The sequence below is a fragment of the Macrobrachium rosenbergii genome, chromosome 24 (genome assembly GCF_040412425.1).
Source record: "Macrobrachium rosenbergii isolate ZJJX-2024 chromosome 24, ASM4041242v1, whole genome shotgun sequence".
Lineage (NCBI taxonomy): Eukaryota > Metazoa > Arthropoda > Malacostraca > Decapoda > Palaemonidae > Macrobrachium > Macrobrachium rosenbergii.
The window spans coordinates 38625053-38645516 of NC_089764.1; the positions used below are offsets into that span (position 1 = coordinate 38625053).

A 20464-nucleotide genomic window follows, 5' to 3' on the forward strand; every position below is an offset into this window, starting at 1 on the left:
CTTTTCCTGGAGGTGGTCACGGTTCTCCTCACGGGCCTCCATCAGTTCCTTTTCCATATTATGTTGAATATCCCGCAAGTCATCCAGCTCAAATCGAATCCTGAAATTCTCATTGACTGTTTCCTTGCGGGCAAATTTTTCCTGCTGAAGCTTGATGTAGAGAATTGCACAAAGTCCTCCCAACAGTCCAGCAAAGCAGTTCTCCCGAAGGATGCCGCCAAAAGACCGAGAAGGAAGGACTTCCTGCGCCATAAAGAGTAATTTCTCAGGTTCCTTTGCAGGAAGCTGGTCCATCGATAAGTTTTGAGGTCGTCCAGAAAGTCCAGCAAAACAGTTTCCTTGAAGGAAACCGCCAAAAGACAAAGTAAGAACGACCACTTGAAATATAGACAATAAATCCAGAAGTCCCTTTGCAGGGATCTGGACCATCAAAAAGTATGTGAGCCCTGCAATCAGTCCAGCAAAACAGTTTCCATGAAGGAAACCGCCAAAAGACCAACTGAGAAGGACCACTTGAAGTATAAACAATAAATCCACACCTCCCTTTTTAGGGAGCTGGGCCATCAACAATTTGGTAACGCGTTCTACAATATTGTTCAACATGTTGCTCGCTACCCATTATTGGAGGTCTGCCTTATGCATAGTTTTAGAAAAAGCCTCGAGCTGACTTCGGCTCCTGAACGCGTCATCATCGGGTTCTGAAGACTAATCCGGCTTCTGAAGGCTTCTCCGGATTCTGAAGACTAATCTGGCTTCTGAAGATTAATCTGGCGTCTGAAGATTTCTCCTGCTTCTGAAGACTTTTCCAGCTTCTGAGGACTACTTCGGTTCCAGTAATCCAGAACGTCTCCTTCGGTGTCATGGATAGGCTCCAGCGTATGCTTCGGTCTAGCGTTCCGAAGTCTTCCGTCTTCACAGAGTGTCTCTCTCTCTCTCTCTCTCTCTCTCTCTCTCTCTCTCTCACACACACACACACACACACACACACACACACACACACACACACACATACGCACGTACTTGCACTGTGACTAAATACTGTGTAACTCGAAGAAAATTCTACCTTGAAATAATAATTTCTTAAAAACTCCAGTGAAAACGAAGACGTAAAATTCATATTTCTTCATTTAGTAAAGAAAAAATCAGAAATTTCAAATGGAAAGAGAACTGAAAGAGGAGAATTATTTGCGTTTTTCCGTCACATCGGCCTAAACTCTGAGCGCTTTCGTCGTAAGGGTTATTCTTTCTTGTACACGCTTTTCCGTACCCTACTAAGGTGATTCTAGCGTAAATTAAGCTTTCGTTATTTGAGTGGAGGTGTTATTCTTACGCATATTTGTTCTGTGCGTCCATACTTTTTGTGATAATCCATCTGAGCAGCTATTCTATAAAGAGGAAGTGATGAGCTTATCATCTGATACCTACGAGATGTTTAAAACTTTTGAATCATAGACACACACATATTGATTGTTATTACGATTATTATTGAAAGAATTGTTAAATATTTCAACTTGTTGAGGCCATTCTCCCAAATGCGCATTTTGTTCTTCGTTATTTTAGTATACTAGGCCTGCTCTGATGCTTCTCCTCACTTGTTTTAGTAAATAATACTGAATACTAAGAAGTACAATTCTTTCCTAAAAAGATTTGAATGAAATCAGACCCTTGTCTTGCGTGTATATATTGATATATTATTAAAATTACACCTAATCCCTTAGCTCTTGGTGCTTACTGTGCCTTAAGGATTTCAAGTGTGTATGTTTAACAATATATCAAGATATTCTTAGAAGAAAAGGGTCTGATTTTGTCTTCAGTACGTAAATTCTTGTGCTTATTTTCAAAAGAAGAAGATCAGAACTGGTTGATTCAGTCAAAGCGGAGAGCAAAAGTTCAGGATAATGAGATGGAAATAAAAAAAATATATAATAACAAATATACTTAGATTTTTCAATAAAGATAGTAAAAAATGCACTAGATAACCCAGAAAAGTAGAATGAAAATATATATAAACAAAAAAAAATCGCGAACTGGAAATGGTCCTCCATCTTTGTTTACAATTCGTGACCCTCGAGTGTTGACGCATCTCCCTTTGAGGTCCAAATTACTCTTTACATCATTTAGTACCGAAGACCGTTCCCATTTCACTCTGGGTGAGTCACGATTACGGTAATTGAGTCATAATTAGTGTGATAATAAGTAATCATTCCGTTTTCTAGGCACAGGAATAAAATAAATCCCTTTTTCTGGAAGGTCTTTGCCAAAGGCACCTTGTGACATCTGTCGAATTTTTTATATAAATATTTTTTAAAGTTTGGGAAATTAACGGTTATGAGACACCCCCTAGGTCATTTCGAAATGAAGATTGCCTAATTACCCGTAATTAAGTCGTGTGTGATTGCCTAATTACAAGTAATTGAGTCAAGTAATGCATTGAATGAGGGTAGCCCTATTGTTCATATGGAGCCAGCTACGTAAATTGGCCAAGTCATTTAGGTAATCCTACAGTTTAGGTGGTCCAAATTCACTGCATTACGTCAAAGTCAAGGCCAGGGCTCACATTTATCAAATATTTATTGAATAATGGAAAACAATGAATAAATGAGCAGTTGGTAAATCTAAGCAAAACCTCTGCACTGAATATTACCTTGGAAATTGATTTTCTTTTTAATACTTTTACTGTTGCTGATGAAGGAGGTGGTTTTGTTTGTTGTCAGTCAGTTATTATTAACCTCATATCTGCCAGGCATGGTTGGGGACCCTTTGGGAACGCGGGGTTTTGGGTGGGCGGAAAACGCAGGGAGAAAGACCGGACCGCCACGTTGTTATTATGGAATGGTTCCACATATTCTCAAGTCATCAGGGAGCCATATATTTAAGAAGGCATTGCATAAGGAAGCTATTATTTAAGGTACCATCAGTGAAGAAACTCCACTTTTTACCAAAAGTTCCCTTGTAACACTGCGCATGAGCAATGGCTAAAATATAATCAGTTCTGAGGTTAATTAGAGTCAAGCGACAAAAAATAACTAATAAATTCTTGATAAGCAACCAAAACACTATAGAAAAAGTCTGTTTCCAAGGTAATACCGATACAGAGCTGTAATGGGAAAAATATGGCTTTAATTATTTAGTGATTTGTTTAGGAATTGATTCATCATCCTCCTCTAATATCTTTACACTGCTGTTGTGAGAGTGATTGGGACTGTAAAATGTTTTCGTTTTTGCTGTGGACGTCGAGTGCATGGCAGTGTAGCCAGGGAAGAGGGAAAGGAGAAGTGGGGAGGAAAGGGGGAAGAAGGAGGGGGAAAAGGGAAACAAGTAAGAAGATAGAGGAGGAGGGGGAATGGGAAATGGGAGGGAGAGGGAAGGTAAAGGAGGAGGAAGGGATAGGAGAGGGGATGGGAAGGGAAAAAGAAGGGAAGAGGGAAGGAGAGGGGAAATTGGAAGGGGAAGACAAAGGGGGAGAGGAAGTTAAGTTCCACTAATAGAAAAGGATAAACAACGTCACTGAACAAAGACAATAAATAAAAAAAAATCTTATACTTCTATGATGCATACTCAGGTGTGTCTGTGTATTTGTGTGTGTGTTGGGGGGGGGGGGATGAGAAGGACTGTTTCCGTTTCAACAGTAGACGGACCTTTTATCTATTACTTGAAATTCGCTGCACAACAAACCGAGGGAAATTCATACTAGGTATGTTGATGGTAATACCTCAAGGTACTTAAGCATTTGTATTTTAATGGCAATGTATAATTAAGATACGTTTGGCTTAAGATGAACACTGAAAAAAATGCGGTAATTTCGTCGTGAGTAATTTTCTAGTGAGGGGGTAAGTCTGTCACAGAAGGATTTGGTCTATTAATACGCGTGCATGGATGGTGATGAACTGGTCCTTGATCTCCAAAGTTGTGTCCGTAACTACATTTTTTTTAGTGGATTAAGTACCTAGATATGATGATGGTAATACCACAGGGTACTTAAGAATTTGCATTTTATTAGCAGGGTATGATTAAGATACATTTGGCTTAAGATAAACACAGAAAAAAAGTGGTAATTTTCACATGAGCAGTTTTTTTAAGGAGAGGGGTATCCCTGTCAGAGAGACATTCCGTCTGTCACTACTTTTTTTCATGGCGAGAATTGTAACGGCTGACTGTTGTGATGATAGGGAGTTACTTTTTGAATTACGTTGCTTAAAGACTGAATGAAAGTAATTCTAATACAGTCAAACACTCCTGTTTAATTTTTTGGATGTACTAAAATGATTATAGGGTTTGTAGTGGGAGAAATTTAATGAGTGATATATCTCAACGATCTCTGTAGGTTTCAATGTTGATTTTATCGCGGTAATAAACAATTATTGTATTAATAATTCTCATAAACTATGATCAAAATTCACTTAAATTCCGATCAAAAATAATGTTATAGGGGATTTGGATTTATTGTTGTAGATTAACATATGTCTGACAGCACCTGGAGTAAAAGGTGGAGCTTCAGGTGAAAAATGAGAATTAACCGATATAGCACTGAAGAGAAAGGCGACTGAAAAACGAAAATTTCATTTTTTTGTCTGTGTTTGTACGTCTGTCACGGGGCAGAGGTTTGATATAGAATTAAAACAAATATCAAATCATTCACTTATATATATATATATATATATATATATATATATATATATATATATATATATATATATATATATATATATATATATATATATATATATATATATATATATATGTGTGTGTGTGTGTGTGTGTGTGTGTGTGTGTGTGTGTGTGTGTGTAAAAACACATTGAAATTCAATGATCTTTGAACATAACTACACCTTTATCACTTTTATATTGCATTATTTACATGTGTTAGGCTTAGTATCTACCCTAACAAATTCCACTGTTGCTGTCACCATTGTTATTACTGCATCTTTTCAATATATAAATTTAAGGCATACACACAGATATATATATATATATATATATATATATATATATATATATATATATATATATATATATATGTGTGTGTGTGTGTGTGTGTGTGTGTGTGTGTGTGTGTGTGTGTATACATATCTACATCGTATATTTACATTTATATATAAAAGTGAACGTTTGTATGTATATATGTAACTTTGTATATGTGTATATAACTTTGTGCGCTATAGAAATCCGAACCGCTTGACCGACCTAGACAAAATTTGGTACGTGGCCATCATTTGATCCAACTTAGATAATAGGGTAGGTTTCAAACAAGTAACCCACCTTCCCCTTCCCCCATCCCCTTGCCCCCTTCCCTTTGTAACTTACGTGTTAAATAAACTCTACAGGTTTATCATATCTCATTCAATGTACTTGAGACCATAGAAATATATTATTGAAAATGCTTTTCAGTCACCACAGAAATGCCTGGATAAAAGGACAGACAGCACAGTAACATCTTGATAAAAGGGGCAGTCACCACGGTAAAATCTGGACAAAAGGAACAGTCACCACAGTAATACCTGGATAAAAGGGACAGACATCACAATAATACCTGGTTAAAGATGACTGATAGCGCAGTAATAACTGGATAAAAGGACAGTCACCACAGTACTACCTGGATAAAAGGAACAGTCACCACCGTAATACCTGGATAGAAGGGACAGACAGAACAGTCATATCTGGATGAAAGGGACAGTCACCACAGTAATATTTGGATAAAAGGAACAGTTACCACAATAATACCTGGATAAAAGGGACAGTCAGAACCGTAATACATGGTTAAAGGTGACAGATAGTACAGTAATACCTGGATAAAAGGGACAGTCACTACAGTAATACCTGGAAAAAAGGGACAGTCACCACTGTAATACCTGGATAAAGGGACAGTGGAACAGTGATACCAGGATAAGAGGGATAGTCACCACAGTAATTTCTGGATAAAAGGGATAGACAGAGCAGTAATACAGTGTACCTGGTTAAAGGGGACAGGCAGCACAGTAATAACTGGGTAAAGGGGACCAGACAGCATAGCAATGTTTGGACACAAGGGACAGTCACTGCAATGATATCTGGATAAAAGGGACAGACAGTATAGTAATACTGGTTAAAAGTAACAGACAGTACAGTAATACATGGAAAAAAGGGACAGTCACCAAAGTAATTTCTGGATGAAAGGGGCAGTCATCACAGTAATAACTGGATAAAATGGGCAGACAGTACAGTACTACCCATATAAAAGGGAGTCACCACAATAACACCTGGATAAAAGGGACAGACAAAACAGTAATACCTGGATAAAAGGGACAGTTACCACAGTAATTTCTGGATAAAAGGGACAGACAAAACAGTAATACCTGGATAAAAGGGACAGACAGTAATTTCTGGATAAAAGGGACAAAACAGTTACAGTAATTTCTGGATAAAAGGACAGACAAAACAGTAATAACACAGTAATTTCTGGATAAAAGGAAAAAACAGTACAGATAAAAAACCACAGTAATTTTAATACCTGGATAAAAGGGACAGTTACCACAGTAAATAAAAGGGACAGACAAAACAGTAATACCTAGATAAAAGGGATAGTTGCCACTGGATAAAAGGGACAGAGTTAAAAGGGATAGTTGCACAGTAATTTCTGGATAAAAGGGACAGAAAAACAGTTCTGGATAAAAGGGACAGACAAAACAGTAATATACCTAATTTCTGGATAAAAGGGACAGTAATACCTAGATAAAAGGGATAGTTGCACAGTAATTTCTGGATAAAAGGGACAGACAAAACAGTAATACCTGGATAAAAGGACAGTTACCAGTAATTTCTGGATAAAAGGGACAGACAAAATGACCAAGTAATACCTGATAAAAGGGATAGTTACATAAAAGGGACAGACAAAACAGTAATACCTAATTTCTGGATAAAAGGGATAAAAAGGGACACAAAACAGTAATCATATATGGATAAAAGGGATTATAAAAGGGACAGTGAAACAGTAATTATGTCAGTCAGTTTTCTGGATAAAAGGGACTGTTACCAAAGTAATTTCTGGATAAAAGGGACATCATCATAATCAAAAAAGGGACCTGACCACAATTATGTCTGTCAGTTCACATCTGTTTGAAGGGTGACCGTCAACAAAGCCCACCCCACCTTTTCCTTCTCCCTCCCCTACCCCTTCTACCTTCCCCTTCCCTCCTCGCTCCCCCTCCCCTACCCCTTCCACCTTCCCCTTCCCTCTTTCCCCCACCCTCCCCCATCCTTTTCCCTATTCCCTCCCCTTACACATAAGCTGTCATTCAGAGTTTTCCTTGACAGCACTGTGTTGGTTAGCTAATATATTATATATATATATATATATATATATATATATATATATATATATATATATATATATATATATATATATATATATATATATATATATATATATATATATTAGTAGTGGCTAATACAGTAGGTAGTTCTCATCAAGAGTTGAGGTTCTTTATTCATAAGCAACTACTTAAGTCATCCGTAATATTTATGACTGAATATAGATAAGACTTCATCATACTAAAACTTAGGGTCACGAATAGACATCAATATATATTTAAGTGACCTTTTCTATCTATATTCTTAAAGCGGACAGTACCACAGTCATGATACTGTGGTCACAAAAGTGTGAAATATTTTCTATGGGCAGGATTTACATGACAAAAGCTATATCAGAGAAACATTTTTATCCTCTGTCCAAGAAAACTTTAAAAAAGAACGGGATATCCTAGTCAATCTTCACCTTTATTCTGTCTGGAGAGTGAGTATTAATAAAATTAAAGCAAAACTTTGAAAGTTTAACTCAGTTCTTTGTCATTTTCTTTTTAAAGATATGTTCATTCTATTCTACTAATGTTTCTTGCAACGTCAGTACCTTTTTGTTCCCCTGAATGCGCCTGTTATAAATGATAATCAAATATATATACTCCATCATCACGGCCTTCAATAGCAGTAATTACCGAACATTTGCTTCTTTGAAATGAGCCAAAAAGAGAGAAAAAATAAGGCAATTTTAGTGAAAAGCTCCTCTTCTGATGCGCATGGCATTTTACGTATGACTGTGGCCCGTCAGTTATAGCAAACAGAACTATCTGTCCCACTTTTCTTTTTACCTTGATGATCCTGCATGAATATGCAAAGCATTCATCGCTCTGCTTTTATTGTCTGTCAGTTAAAAGTCACTGTCATGGGTTGGAAGTGTCGTCTTAAAGGGCAAATGGCGCAAGCCGAATTTGGCACAGAAGAGAGGAATACACGCAAGCGATGTGGAAATGCAAATGAGAAAGAATACATCGGAAACACTGGTGTTCATTCGTGTTGCATCACGTTATTTTTTAATACTTCCTACTTTAAGAGTGTCTCCACGATTGTGTAGTCTTTTTTTCAGGTTAGTTCCCTAATGAAAAAAAATTACAGCTCGGTGTTGGTGTTAAATTTTCATGTCCGAATATTGCTATAATACTTAGCGTATGTTATCGGGCCAGCCCTACTGTTAATCTCTCTGATGTTTTAACCTTTAAAATCATTTTATTGCAGGAGGTGGCTGATGATCTGTCTATGGGCACCGATATTTCCCAAAATTGCATCGTTCTACTCTTTGGCTGGGAAAAGGAAGTCAACTTTTCTAATACTTATGGTTAGTGCCTCACTTGTCTGGGTATGAACTCTTGACTCATGGATTTAAAAAGTAAACCTACTGAATCATAAACTTTTGTAAAGAGGTAGTGGTCTAGTGTATTTGATTGACTGAATAATGTGTTTGTTTCCGTATCAGAGATGACATCGTGTTCAATCCCTGAAGCTAGTTACAAGGATGTTTCATGTAACTCTCACTGACCAAGATAACATAGGCTAAACCGAGGATGTAATTGCCAACTATAAAGCACTGAGTTTCACTGGACTGTCCACGAAAAGTCGAATTGAAGTATGTACTATAACTACATTGCATCTTTATCGAATCCACGATTGGGTGAATGCCACACGCGGCGATGCACTCCGAATGACAGGAAATGCTCCGGGTCATTTTGAACACCTTAAGTCTTCCTAAAACGTCGAGTGTAACCTTTCTTGATATGTAAGCATATTATTTTAGAAAAAATTTCATTCGGGAAAAGAAACCAATGAATTTTGCAAAGAGTATTGTATGCAGAGAATTGCATTAAAGTAATCTTACATACTGTACGTTGACAAACTACGTTAACAAACAATTGTCTTGATTGATGTTACAGTAAATCCCTTATACTACCTTTACCGCGAATGTTGCAATGTCAAAAGAGAAATGGCTTGCTGAGGAATGTGTCCAAACTAGCATTCAGGCTAGTAGATGTTTATTAAGACAAATTCATTGTTAATAACAGGTGGAGATTCTCCTGTATGCACGGTACTGGTTACTAGTTATGTTCTTGATTTTTATCCATACTCCGTCAAAAAAAAGAGGCTCTGCAGATCCACACCTCATAATGCAATTCACAATTGTGTGTTCTGTGTCACTAATCTTGTTATCGCTGTTACTTTTTAGATATCTAACAAAAGTTTAAAGTGCTCTAGATGCTTATTATAAAGATGCAATTTATGCAGTTTAGACTAAACAATTTTTAGTTTCCTGTAAAAGAAAACTATTGTGCCGGCTTTTTCTGTCCGTCCGCCCGCCCTCAGATCTTAAAAAACTACTGAGGCTAGAGGGCTGCAAATTAGTATGTTGATCATCCACCCTCCAATCATCAAACATACCAAATTGCAGCCCACCAGCCTAAGTAGTTTTTATTTTATTTAAAGTTAAATTTAGCCATAATCGTGCATCTGGCAACGATATAGGACAGGCCACGGCTCATACAGCATTATACCCAGACCACCGAAAGATAGATCTATTTTCGGTGGCCTTGATTATACGCTGTACAGAAAACTCGATTGCGTTGAAGAAACTTAGGCGCATTTTTTACTTGTTTAATGCTAGGAACTGACAGTCACATACGTTAGAGGCCTTACTTAAGCATTTGGCTTCGGTAATTTCGTTTAATAATATCGCCTTCATGACCCTAGCCATAAAGGCGAAGTCCCCGTAGTGGGTAGTGCCGTCAGTGCACCTCATGCGATGCACTGTAGGCATTACTGAAGGTTCTTTGCAGCGTGACTTCGGCCCCTAGCTGCAACCCCTTTCGTTCCTTTTACTGTACCTCCTTTCATACTCTTTTTCTTCCATCTTACTTTCCACTCTCTCCTAACAATTGATTCATGGTGCAACTGCGAGGTTTTCCTCCTGTTACACCTTTCAAACTTTTGCTGTCAATTTCCGTTTCAGCGCTGAATGACCTCATTGGTCCCAGTGCTTGGCCTTTGGCCTAAATTCTATATTCAATTCAATTCATAAAGGCGAAATGAGGCGGGTAAAAATAAGACGTATACAGGGCATATTAAGAATACTTAGACCTAATGTATATCCTTAATTCACAAACACAGAACTTATGCAGTTGTCTCAACAGAATAGTAAGGGGCTTTTTCAATCAAAATCGCTCTATGCTCCTTTGAAGGTAATCCAAATCTCAGCGAATTCTACTAACATGGACATCCAATATTAGTAGTGGATAATAATATAAAACAGTATGGTATTAAACCTATCTCTCATCGATGCAAGAAGGAGATGAAGACAGCAGTGTCAGCACGAACTATGAGAAAGCGATTCATTTTAAGTCTTCTTAATCTGCCTTTCCACTTAAAGGGAAACTTTGTAGAAAACTTGAGAGCAACTCCAAGTGACTAAGTCGGTAAATAACTCCTTCCTGCCTCTTTTAACTATTTATTCTCGGTCTGGAATACCGTCTGCCACCTTGAGGCTTTCCACTAAGTTAAGTATACCTTAGTTTAACCACCGAGCTGATTAACAGCTCTCCTAGGGCTGGCCCGAAGGATTAGATTTACTTTACGTGGCTGAGAACCAATTGGTTACCTAGCAACGGGACCTACAGCTTATTGTGGAATCCTAACCACGTTATGACGAGAAATTAATTTCTATCACCAGAAGTAAATTTCTCTAATTCTTCATTGGCCGGTCGGAGAATCGAACGCGAGGCTTTCCCCTAACCTCTCCTCACACACGTTAGGTGCACTCGAAGGTACTAAACCCCGAAAGGAAATATATTCAAGAGAGTATTAACGCTTATCCGGTATGGCATCTGACGCGCGTGAAATGACCAGCTCAGGTGTACCAAAGATGAAACTGACTACTAAATGGTTTTTAATATGGCAGGCAAAAGGAACCTAGCTGTCTTGTAAAACCTTTAACAATCCTCTGATTTAGTAGACAATTAAACAATGGGATAACTGGATGTGTAGCTTAGAACTTCTTATATTTTAAGGCATTACTTGGTACAAAAATTATATGAGGAGATTTCTGTCACCTTTAACCAAAGTTATTCTTAGTTGTGACTTGGCTTACTTACCTAAAATAGGAACTTATAACAGGGAGTATGAATACTGTATTCATTAAAACTTATTGACTAATTTCAAAATAAGCGTTATAACCGTAATGATAAATGATGGATATACCACACAACCTCACTGCAGAAAATACTAGAATCAGAGTAATTTTGTTGTATTAATTTTAAATATCAACGAAGGAAAAAAATTTCCTGATAAACGTGTACAGGCTTTCTAGTTTAGATGAAAGTCTAAACTATGAATATTCAGTTAAATATATTAATGTAGAAGGAAACTTCGTATCAGGTTATATGACTCATCACAGGAGTCTAGGAGGGAGAGAGATCCCGAGAAAAGTTCACGTATTAATAAACCGAGCAGATATTAAATGCCAGTTTTCTTGACTTTTATGAAGAATAACCGATTACCGGACTAAAATAGTAGTCCGAGAAACTCGCTTATGAAATATGCGAAGGAGAGAGTCTAAAGGAAGGAGATGTATCTTCTGTACATAAAATATTCACCGAAAATGCAGAAGTTCCCTGAGAGTAAATGCGCCATGTTTCCACTCGGTAATTTCTGGGTGGAATATATCTACATTTATTTGGATATCATTAAGACGCATCCATTCGCTGGAGGCTTTGCGAATATACTGGGCTAAATCAAATGGAAAATATGAGAAATAAGGTTATACAAAATACGTTGTATAGACGTTGCATAAGTTACAAATATACAAGATGATATTCATTTGTAACCTTTATGTTTTTTGTAGTGTCTGTGTTGTGGGTTTTTTGGAAGAATAATGGAAACGTTGAGAGTAACGATTATTCATTCATGCGAGGCATTTAAGTAAAAGAAAAGAAAAGAAAAACTAAAGAACTAAAGAACAAAATGTACAATATACATGTATATATACTATATATATATATATATGTATATATATATATATATATATATATATATATATATATATATATATATATATATATATATATATATATATATATATATATATATATATATATATATATGATTATTATCACTTTTGTATATTAGGAATGCAGGCAAAAAACTGAGTAATGATGGGTGCATTGAGGGACTGGAATACATTTTGACATTTTACCTTGGTCGTATAAAATGGGCGAACAATGAAAATGCATTTTTCATTATGTCGTCAAGAAAGTTCTGCCTTTTTAATTCACAGCTATTGAAGAATCATGCTGAAAGTAGCCTTTTCATGCACGAGATTACTGAAAACAGTAATTAATGGAATCACTGATAAAATGGACTTCAAAGTAATTATAGGGAAGGATAAAATACAAAAAAGGGTAGAAAATGAGTAAGATGAATAAAAGGTATGTATAAAATTTTATTTAATTCATTAGCGAACAGGTCTCTAGATGACAGCTATCTTGGAAAAGACAAGGTGTTTTTAAAATCTTGGTTTTAATGAAAATTATATTTCCTTATACATTTATTTAGCGTCTTGAAATTTCTAAATACTTCCACCTTTAATGGATAGTAGTAGTAACCGAGTCTTTATCTTAAAAGGCTCGTTGTAGATTCTGTAAGTCAGTAAACTTGGACTTAGAATTCTAACTTAGTCTTTGGGCACTCAGAAATTGTTATATAAGTTCACAAATCACTTTGGTCCTTCAAATGTCACTCTGCACACATCTCAGCACTCTCTGCCCTGGTGCCTCCTTCCAGCTGTCTGCTGCTCTAGGAACCTCCTATATATGGGGTTCTGTCTGATATAAGTTTCCCAAGTTTCATCTCTATGGTCTCTCTTTTTCATTAATGTTCATGTTCACTTTTTCTATACATTTAGTTCGAAGGTTGTTACCAAGTCGATGGCAACAAGATGTCGGCCGGCCATCTGCCTCGGGAGGCTCTCATGACGTTCTTGTTTCGATTAGCTTCTCAACTCTGTTAACTGATTCACTGTAAACGATGATCACACTTTTTTCGTACGAAATAAACAACATTAATTTCTGTGGGCGCCAAGACGTTCGCTCTGGCACCTGGGATCGCTCAGTTCGTTATCGTCTTTTTCTGATTTTCTCTCTGTCTCGGTTATTATCGGTATCTTCTGTAATGCCCTTTTGCTTTTTTTTAAAGGTATTTAGTTTATTCCATTATAGACTCGATTCCATTACTTATATTATATATATACATACATATATATATACATATATACATATATATATACATATATATATATATATATATATATATATATATATATATATATATATATATATATATATATATATATATATATATATATATATATATATATATATATATATATATATATATATATCATTTATATGTGGCACCTAGGGATGCATAGGGCCTCGATGAACTCACGCCACCACATTCTGTCCTGGGCTAACTCCTCAAGATCTCACCAACACTCGTCTCCTGCTTCCCACCTCATTGTCCTCAACCACGTCTCCTTTGGCCCACCTCTACCACTTCTACCAAGGGCAACCCACCCCGTTGTATCTCATACTATTCCCTGTCTTCTATACACATAGCCTAGCCACTTCCAGCATGAAAACCTAGCATACTCATCGACTGGCTGCATCCCCATTACTTCTCTAATTCTGTTATTTCATATCCTATCCCCCCAATTAATTCCTAATATTCTTCTGGGCGCCATAGTTTCAAATGCTAAGATTTTATTATCCAAAGTCACTGTACTGTACCATGACTCATGCCCATAAATCAAATTACTTCTAACCATTACTTTATAAATTTTGATTTTTGTATGCACAGAAAAATTGCTATTATTCCAAATATTGTTAAGCATTCCCATTGCCTGATGAGCCTTTTTTAATCTTTCCATAAATTCTGTGTTCAGAGAACCATCCTTATCCAAATAAGTACCTAAATATTTAAACTTATCCACTTGCCTTAAAACCAAGCCTTCAATTAGACAATCCTGTACATTTTCAATATTCATATTCATGATTTCAGTTTTTAAACTTTTAATAACCAAACCAAACTTTGACTTTCTCTCATTAGAAAATCCAACACTCTCTGCATCTTTTCTGGTCCCACGAAGATCAAAACCATATCATCAGCATAATCCAAGTCAAGAAGTTTCCCATTTTCTCCCCAGAGTATACCTGCATCCGTTCTCTTTGAACCCTTCTCGTAGCGTCATCTACGACCAATACAAACAACAAAGGAGACAGAATTCAACTCTGAATCACGCCAGACTTGACATCAAATGGATCACTCAAACACCCATCAACCATCACTTTACAAGATGTGCCCTCATGCATGTTCATGATAACCGTCACAAACTCTTCCTGTATTCCATAATGCCTCATGAGTTTTCCCATAGTCCGTCTCGCAATACTACCATAGGCCTTTTCAAAATCATCAAAACAAAGACTTAACGTAGTTTTCATTTCATTAGCTTGCTGCATTAAATGCCTGACTATGAAGATGTGATCACTGTAACCCCGCCCCTTTCTGCAAGCAGCCTGTTCATCCTTCAGAATACCATCAACTATTGGCTCTAACCTATTCAACAATACTCTATTGAAAATTTTCAAGGCTACAGGTGGCAAAGTGATTCCCCTCCAATACCACACCTACTCAGCTCTCCTTTCTTTGGAACTTTAATGATCACACAATTCTTCCAACCTAATGGTATATATATATATATATATATATATATATATATATATATATATATATATATATATATATATATATATATATATATATATATATATATACACATATATATATATATATATATATATATATATATATATATATATATATATATATATATATATATATATATATATATATATATATATATATATATATATATATATATATATATTATAACCATATCCACACATTCTCTGGAAGAATTCATGTGTTGTTGCATTTATGCCAGATCAGTAGCGTATGGTTTATATAACTGAGATACATGAAAGAAATGGTACATTCAAATTTCCAGAGGCATATAAAGGACACGTGTATGCTTTCACATTAATTCCATTAAAATTCGGAGGATATCAATTTCTCCTCCAGCAATTTTCCCTAAGCCCAAATGTTTGTACTTAAAAATCAAAGCAAGAGGGTTAACCCTTTGCTTCGAACAGGATGAAATTCTTTGCTTTTGAAATTCTCTTATATTTGTAAGTTTTCATGAACTCAACCATTTACCAGCACCTCTCGAAGCTTAGCAATATAATTGGTTCTCGCTATATTTCAGTGATATATTCCACTATTCATGCAATGTCCATATCCATCATGTTATGTTGAGACTCCTCCCTCTGCCATACTTGGATTTTACCTGCTCGAGAGCGGAGAGATGATTTGTTTAAAGCATTGGCTGCTCTCCCTATCTGTTCTGAAGTATTGGAGAAGTGTTTTGACTATAGTTTAAATGACAAACACTTCGTTTCTTCTAAATCGTTGTATTTTCATCAGTTTTAGAATAGGTTTTCTTTATTCTCCGTTAAATTAAGAGTTTCACAATTATAGCTCGAGCTACGTTTTTTTTCTTTAATAGAGGAGGAAAATAGTGAGATGCATAGGATGAGGATGAAGAGAAGATACAAATTTTACTGTGCTTATCTATCGTAAGCTGAGTACAATCTCTGGGAAAATCTCTCATGTTGAATTACTCTCTTGATATACCAATATAGCTTGGCAATCAGACGATATATCTGAACAGTTTGACATGTCTGTATAACCATAGAGATGTCACCACTTGCATATTAGTTACCTGAATACCTTTATCAATATTTCTGATTCATGCTACTGATTTCGCTGTTACGATGAAACTTGGGAAGATACATTCTTTAGTACGCCATCCATCACTGGATATTATAGCGAGAAAGGAATTAAAAGGTTTAAGAGGTTTACTAATTTACCGTTTATAGGCGTTCCAGGTTTACACCACAAATTTCGTGAGAGCTCTAAATGGGATGCCATTAATTAGTTGAAAGTATAATTTCAGAGCGATTTGAGGACAGTCAATAACAGAATAGAAGAGCACGCTTAGAACCACGTTTATAAAACTATATATATGGGAAGACGAGAACCTTACTAAGAGAGGTGTTTTTTTCTCTCCATATAACATTCAGTGATATGCGACTGACTACTGGGATTTCTAAATGATACAGAATGTATAAGTTATAAGGGTGTACCGATATCTCTCGTGGGCACATTGGACGGTTTCAAATTGGAGAACGGGAGAAATAAGCGTATACAAATTACGTTATCTGAACATGAAGTACAAATGTGGAGAATTACAAATGTAGTGAGCGGGCAAGTGTAAATGCACCTTTTCACTTGCGGATCGGCACACCCAAATTCCAGGTGGCATTATAAAGGTTGTTTCTGACCACAAGGAAGGAGTTCCCATTCCTAATCTGGGTCACTATTCCCTGGACGCCTGCTGTCATTTTCCTCGTGGTCTTCAGTCCTCTACACTCTACGTGGCTGTCGATAATTATAGTTCATTTCCATATGTTCAACACAGATTATTAACCATTACATGTATATGTATGCGTGTGTGGTTGTGTGAGCGCGCGTTCTCGTGGGCATGTGGGCGAAATGGATTGCAGACCGCAGCATATTAACAAAAATCCAGCTTTTCATTGTGATGAGTCAATAACAAAGTACAGCAGTATTTATTTCCAGACCATTGTGCGACGTTTTACGTTGTATTCACAAGGTCAAGGTCACTCCCATAACAATCCCCAACCAAACTCTTCAAAAGAGAAAAAAAGTACACCTTAATTTAACCAGACCACTGAGCTGATTAACAGCTCTCCTAGACCTGGCCCGAAGGATTAGACTTATTTTACGTGGCTAAGAACCAATTGGTTACTTAGCAACGACCTACAGCTTATTGTGGAATCCGAACCACATTATACCGAAAAATGAATTTCTATCACCAGAAATAAATTCCTCTGATCCTTCACTGACCAGCCGGAGAATCGAACGCGGGCCTAGGAGAGTGCTAGGCGAGTACGATATCGACCCATCCAGTGAAGAACTAACGAAATTAATACATTTATTAGACCCATAAGAACAAGAAACAAAATGTAAAACTAATGTAATAATGTAGTTACCCAACGTAATTATATTATATAAATATAATGTACATAATTAACCACCCCCTAAGTAACTAAGCATAGTAAATATAAGTAACCCCAAGTCCCTCCCCAGTCACATTTCCATCATAAGCGCGCGCACACAAATATATACTGTATATAACACATTTCCTTACCTTTGTAATCTGTTTATATACTTAGAGGTCCTTCAATAAATTCACTTCTACGAACTTTTATATGTCCCTCTGTATTCACTTACGCGAAATTTTGAATAGTTTACCCTTCGTTTGGTTATACGGTGGCCTTAATTTTGGTAATAAAGTCACAGAAAAAAAGTCTTAATTTTGGCTAGGATAAAAGTCACAGAAAAAAGTCACATTAATTTGTGGTGAACGGTAATAAAAAAAAAGTCACATTAATTTGGAAAAATTCACAAATTTTGGCTGGGAAAGATGTCAGATAATAAAACAAAACAATCAAGTCAGTCATAATTTAAGTCATAACCAAATAAAGATAAAAAATTTAAATCAGTTATTAGCTGGCAATACATGACTTACATATCACTGTATATATATTATGGCATTACATGTTAAAATACTTAACCAGATTAGCCCATTTGGGACTGACTGACTTGTTCTCGATTTTTCAACATTGTTTTTATGCCCCATGGAACGGTCTTACGCTGACTTAGTTCTATATATGCATGAGCGTGAGCGCCCGTGTATTTTGAACTTTCAAAAATTTTTAAAAATATAATGATGGTGATCTTAACATCAAATCTAAGGAAAGAGTGGGTTATCTTGGGCATTGACAAACACTTGACAAGTGACTCCCATATAATCATGTTTCAGTGCAAAGCTAAACCTATTCCAGTAGAAATATTGACTTTTTCAGCCTCTCGTGTAAACAGCTTTGTATTTTTTACAATATTGACAATAGACATTTATACATAGCTAATGGTGTTACATTCCTAGAAGCATGGAAGTACACACGAAATCTATATTCAGCCTAAAGGCAGGGTTATGCGGATCCATCTGTCGTCACTTATTGTTTACAAATTCAGCAACGGGTTTTATCTACAGCGAGCAAATTCAGCCATATACATAAAATTTATTTTAAGTTGGTTTACAAAATGCGGTGATCTTCTAAGCCTATAATTGCTGTCCATACTCAGCCACCTGGATACGCTAATCATATCTGCTGTCTAGGTCAGGTAAGGAACAATAAGTAACAGTAGCTTACTTTTGCTGTGTACATACTTCCCTGAAATAATGAAAATGAAAGACATTCACATGACAATATACTTTACTGATACTTTCAGTACACGTGGCTTTATTCCAGACGTACTTAAAAGATTTCATCCACGAAAATAAATGCTTTCTATTTCATTGTTATCATTGGTTTTGGTGCCTCGCAAGGAATCCGCTTTCATTTGCAATCAAGTGTATAATTGCAAGGTTTTTTTTAATGTTTTTTTGTTCACTTCGTGAACATTATTTATCTAGGATGTAATCCTATGATTTTACTCAATTCTTTGCATTTGTTTTACATATCAGAACATTTACAGAAAAAATATAAAAAAAGTTTGGGTAATATAATTTGTTCTACTGATTTTCACCACAACTTTGCCATAATTTTTTTTTCTCGACTTAATTCCTGCGATTTTTTACCGTCCACCATGACTTAATGTGACCCTTTTTCAGGCGCAATTAATCTGGGCGAATTTGGGCATTAGTCAATATATCATTTGGGCGACTATTCATTGTACAGTTTGGGCAACAAAGTATCAAAATTCTGCAAATTGGCACCAATCATTTTGGCGATCCAGTAAGGGGGGGGGGGGGAAGAGGCAGAAGTATTTTAGGAGGCGTTTTCACGTGGTGATATAACTAATCGGTTGGCCGATAACTCAGTAGTTAGCTGGTTAATAATTGGCAGTAGTTATCAGCATTAGTTATTCATTACTCAGCTATGTTAGTAAATGTCTCAAACAAACCGACGAAAAACGTGCTTTGATATTTTCTGGCTTTTCTTTTTGTGTAGACATATTTAAGAATGTTTCGTTGCGGTGCACAAGCAACAACCAGATGTAAAGCGAGAATTAGGTGACTACCTTAGCTATCCGAAGCTTGGAGAGAGATTGGCAAAACTAAGGACCAGAAGCACAAGCCCGTCCTCACGAAATCCTTTGAGCAATTTTAACATTCAAAAACTTTCAGCCAGAGACAAGGCCACCAACTAAATGCATTATGCAAAAATCCTGCATTTCTCTTGCCTCACTTAATCGATACATACAAGTCCAACGCTAAAGCCTGTGTTGTAGTAACCATCGACAGTCTCAGTAACTTCAACAATTTATAGGCATAAGCAATAACCACTCCCAGGACAGCTTATACTTACTATTGAAAATTTGCTGTTGCTGCCTGCTTATTTTTACAAACTAATTATAACCCTTACATAGCAATTTGGACTCAATTCAACCCCGGAAGATCCTTAAAATATTTTCTTGTCTGTATCTCATGTCAATGTGAATTTTCACTTCCAACTACAGTATTATCGCTAAAGTCACCTTTACAAGTGTTTTCAGCCGGATGCGATCTCCATATCATAAGGAATGATCTTAAACAATTATTCCTGCCATCAGAGGTGTCAAAAACAATATCAATCCGCTGAATAGAAGTTTAAATCTGCATAGACTATTGCAAGTAAACACCAAAATTCGAGGTTAATATGCTAGAATCTCCTCAGAATTAAACACCATTATTTCAGTTACCTCATTTCAGTTACCTCATTTCTCATATCAATTTCCCCATCTTACTTCTGTTAACCAACCAATCACTAACTACCATTCCCTTGATTTCATAGGACATTCTTTGTCTTTCAAGAGTATTGCAAAGTCTACCACATCACAGGGCATTTTGGGGTTAAAGAAATGGACAAAG

The 20464-nt window shown here is 36.3% G+C and overlaps 1 long non-coding RNA gene across 1 annotated transcript; it reads left to right on the forward strand.

Annotated features, from left to right (window-relative positions):
- The first annotated feature begins 326 nt into the window (after window positions 1-326).
- On the forward strand, window positions 327-8981 carry LOC136852038 (uncharacterized). The gene is made up of 3 exons (XR_010857054.1): window positions 327-2150; window positions 8545-8644; window positions 8783-8981. It is a non-coding gene; the product is annotated as an uncharacterized lncRNA (long non-coding RNA).
- Window positions 8982-20464: the final 11483 nt, after the last annotated feature.